The sequence below is a fragment of the Corvus cornix genome, chromosome 1A (genome assembly GCF_000738735.6).
Source record: "Corvus cornix cornix isolate S_Up_H32 chromosome 1A, ASM73873v5, whole genome shotgun sequence".
NCBI lineage: Eukaryota > Metazoa > Chordata > Aves > Passeriformes > Corvidae > Corvus > Corvus cornix.
Genome location: NC_047057.1, coordinates 2,236,873 through 2,241,460, shown reverse-complemented (window position 1 = coordinate 2,241,460; position 4,588 = coordinate 2,236,873). Strand labels below are relative to the sequence as shown.

General features: G+C 48.4%; 1 non-coding gene across 1 annotated transcript; it reads right to left on the bottom strand.

The window, feature by feature from the left end:
* Positions 1–2,372: 2,372 nt before the first annotated feature.
* Positions 2,373–2,483, bottom strand: LOC120412009. Its single transcript, XR_005604644.1, has one exon. It is a non-coding gene; the product is annotated as a U5 spliceosomal RNA (small nuclear RNA).
* Positions 2,484–4,588: the final 2,105 nt, after the last annotated feature.

The following is a 4,588-nucleotide window of genomic DNA, read 5'->3' as shown; positions in this document are numbered from 1 at the left end:
TGCAGCCAGGCTGCAAGAACTGCTGGAAAAACTCAACTCCGAGCTTGCAGAGCCAGGATCTCATTAGGCAGGCAGGGAGGAGCACGGAAAACAAACACCTGGCACCACCATGTCCCTTTAGCAAGAAGGACTGTGGTGTAAAAGGTGAAGATTGTGGTCTCAGAGGCAAACCCAGTATTTGCAGCACATCCTCCCTCCTGTCATAGGCTGGTACTGACAGAAGGTCTCATTACAGCCATCAGCTGTGGGGATGACACGATTTGGGCTCTGGGTTGGTGTCAGGGTCTCTGAGACAGGCAGGCAGGCAGGCAAGGGTGCTGCAGTGTGCATGAGCAATGAGAGGGATCTCCTATTAGCACCGACCTTTGAGGATGTGAAAGTGAAAAGAGCAGAGAAGAAATTAAAAAAAAAAAAAGAAGAAAAAATCAAGTCCAAGCCAGTGGAATGTCTCTGGTTTATTCACTGCTGCCTGCTTTCTTATTTAATATTTATTTATTTACTTGAAGGCGAGGTGACCTTCAAAGCTGCTGCTTGTCACTGGCAGCCTCTTGGCTGCAGGTTGCATGTCAGTTTTGGCTGGGGTGCTGACACTGAGCATCCCAGGCATCCTTGAGGGGGAATGTGTGCACCTTAATTTTAGAGCTGTTTAAAAGCAGGGGTCTGCTTTGGGTAGCCAGGCTGGGTTTGGAAGCCTAAAGCATAAAAAGCTGTAGGGAAAATGTGAGCCTGATGATGCAAATTCCCCTCGTTTTTTGTTCCACCTCATCCCACTCATGTGAGGGATGAGTGGCTCTGACTCTCTGCCATAGAGGGACTGTTTGCAGACCCCACAGCAGATGTGGGAATGTTCTCTCCCTCCAAACTGTGCCTTTGCAGAGAACAATCATCCACCTTCCACAGATTCGATGCAACACAGTTTATTTTCATTTTTAACAACCTGTAAACCCAAGCATCTTTTCCTCCAGCCTTTTCCACTCATCAGGGATGTCCATGCAGGCCTTCAAGGTGATTTTACAGCCTCCAGTACAGCAAGGTCGCCACAACCACAGCCACAAATGCATCCAAATTGTGTCTGTGGAGGATGATCAAGACATGATGACAGGAGGGGCTTCCAGGGCAGGAGCCAAAGGAAAAGACTGGATGTCTGTGGTATTTGCAGCACTGCCAAGATGCCACCAGCAATGATTTGTTGGCAGCCAAACACTTCAAGCCAGGACCTTGCAAGCCAGGCATCTCATTCAGGGTCTGTGCTGTGCCCTGGACACTTCCCATTTGGGACACTTCCCTTTATTATTCCAAATAAATTCAGTGCTCTGCTCAGTGTCCCAATTAATGCAGCAGGACCTGACTCTGGGCTGTTCTGAACAGATAAAAACATTTCCCTGTGCTCTCAGACAGATGCCACACTTCACCCAGAGATGGAGGCATTTTCTGGGAGGGAAAATTTGGGTCTCACTTGTGCAAACAGAAAGTTTTCCTCCTTTGAAAAGCCGGGGAAATGAAGGCAGGAAATGAAGGCACGCAAAAAATAAAGGCAGGAAACTCATTTCTTGAAGGAGAGGGGTGTGAATGGTATAAACTCTTCCTTTTCTAACCTTAAAAATTAATTGTGAAAATGGTCCCAAAGAGTGGACATACTGAATTCATGATAAAGGTGCCAGTTCAGTGAACACACAACCTTAACTTGGCAAATCTTACCCATAATTTTGGATGCACATCCCTCTAGGAGGAGCTCTTTCTTTCCCTGGGCACCAGAGGCTGCTTCAGAGATAAGAACAGAGTCACACAATGGTTGGGGTTGGAAGGGACCTTAAAGCCCATCCAGTCCAGCCCCTGCCATGGGCAGGGACAACTTCCACTATCCCAGGCTGCTCCCAGCCCTGTCCAGCCTAGCCTTGGACACTTCCAGGGATCCAGGGGCACCCACAGCTTCTCTGGGCACCCTGTGCCAGGGCCTCAGCACCCTCACAGTGAACAATTTCTTCCCAATATCCCACCTACATCTCCCCATTTTAGTTTAAAACCATTTCCTCATGTCCTATCAAAATCTCCCTGGGTATGAAGTCACCCACTCTCTTTTACATCAGCTCCCTTTAGTCCCTGCAAGGGGCTCTGAGCTCTCCCTGAAGCCTTCTCCTCTCCAGGTGAACATTCCCAGCTCTCCCAGCCTGGCTCCAGAGCAGAGGGGCTCCAGCCCTGGAGCAGCTCCGGGCTCTCCTCTGGACTCTCTCCTACAAGTGCAGTGTGGAGAGCCACGGAACCGAGCCCTCATATTTCAATATCTAATCCTGGGCACGCATTGACTGAGTCAGATACTTCTACCTCCTCAATCATCCTCCAAATTTATCTGTCTTTTAACCATCATAAAAGCAGCTCCACAGTGAAGCCACAAAAAATTCTGTACTACCCAAGATTGTTCCTCCCCACGGAAATCTTTAGTAAAAGGCGAAAGATTTGTACGTTCTGAAGAGAAACCTGAGCATACTCCATATCTCTCCCCACACCCACGCGATCCCATGGCTGTCCCTCTAGGACATGGTGACTCCCTAGCTTCCCATTTAGACCCTCTGGTGTCTCCATCCCGGTCCCTCGGCAGTGCCGCAGCCCAGATACACGTTCTCACACAAGTGTCCCCACGGAAAAAGTGGGAATTTTCACCAGGGCTGTGCCACCGGCCCGCAGTGCACCCTGGGTATGCAAATTAATCTGAATAGTAATGAGGCATAGGCAATAAGGTCTGCAAACGCCTTTCATCAGCTGGACAGCGACACAGACAAGGGCTGGCTCAGCTCAGCTCCCATTCCTAACCAACACAGAATCCCAGGAGGTTTTGGGTTGGAAGGGACCTTAAGGCCCATCTAATTCCACCTCCTGCCATGGGCAGGGACACCTTCCACTATCCCAGGCTGCTCCAAGCCCCATCCAGCCTGGCCTTGGACACTTCCAGGGATCTCAACACCTTGAGAGCCTCCTGCTGATACAGAAAATCAGACTACTTTGGGGTGTCTCTGCTTCCAGTCTTTGTGACTGGGCTCCTGGAAGAGGCACATCAGTTCCATGCCTTGAGTGAGATGATCCCAGGGCATGGACTCTCTGCAAAGGTTTTCTTTTATTAAAAAAAAAAAATCCCTTGGAGCACAGGCAGGAGGGAAGGCAGCAACTCCAAGAGAGCCAGACCAAGTCAATGATTTGAGAAAAAGTCTTAGAGCAACGCCTGAGATTCCTCAGAAGGGGTGACTCAGTCCCTGGGTGCACAAGCAGGGACATGTTGAGTGCAATGAGGAGAGTCATTTCTCATCTGGGCATAGGAGAAGTGGGGACACCCAGCTCTGATGTCTGTGCCTGCAAGGGAACATCCAATGCTTGGAGAGACATCAGAAGAGAGCAGCAAAAATGACTCAGAGTCTGGAGGGCAAACTCCAAGGAGATGTGTCAAATTTATCCCATTCAGTTCCTGGGAATGACACTGGAGAGGCACCTCCTTATGGAGATGTTTGGCTGACTCCATCGAGGGGAATGATGGAAAACACTGCTCAAGTCAGGCTGGAGGAAATAAAGACTAAAGTGAATCAGGGAGAGGATTTAACACACTGGAAAAAGTTCCCAAGGAATCTGGTGGATTTTGTCTCCTCAGAACAAACTCTGGAAAGCAGGCTTTAGTTCAACACAGGGCACTGGATCCCCAGCGAGAGCAGGTGGGGAAAAACAAGTGGGGTACGATAGAAAGATATGCAATATTTGTGATATTTTACAATATTTTATTTATTAATCCAAGAAATTGTATTTATTATATGATAAATGTAAAGTCCATAGTTAGTTCTAAGTACATAAATCTGTGAAATCAGCCAAAGTTCAGGCCAACAGAAAGGTGGTGCATCTCAGTGAACCTTCCACGTCTGGAGCAAAATGCAAACCCTCTGTGCACGTTTAAGGCTCCATCACTGTGCAAAGTTTAATTTTGCAGCCCTGCTCTGATCCAGCAGGGGATAAATGGCTCCAGTTATACAAAGGGAAGAGGATGGAGCAGCAGCAGATGCAGAAGTACAGTGGAGTCCTGAGACTGTGATGTGCTGCTGCTGCTGTTGGGAAGAAGCACAACAGCTGTTTTTTGTTTTCCTGGGAATATCCATGCTGATTCCATGAGCCACTGATACCCCAAACTGAGTGAAGGCTTGGGCAGGGGTCTGCTTTTCTCCACTACACCACTGCCTCCATCATCTATTCCAAGGGATGGTCCTGGCAGTCCAAAGAGCTGAGTTTGTTTTCACCCTCTGCCTTTCCCAGAGTTCAGCTTGGGGGTTTATAACCTGGGCCCTTCTGTATATATATATATATTTTTCCCTAAATCACCATCTCTTTCTCACAGATGCATATTCTTCTCCCGCTCCCACTGGCCTGCAAAGATCTTGTCCTGCCAGGCTCATCTGAGGCCTCAAGATCTGCTGTCAGAAATTATAAAGATGTTCCCAATTCCCAGGCTGAGCAGCCAGGATCACATTTGCAATCAGTTTTAATCACAAGTGTAACTGAGTGGATTGCAAGTGATAAGCCCCGTCTGCAGGCAGCTGTGATGTAATGAAGATGACAG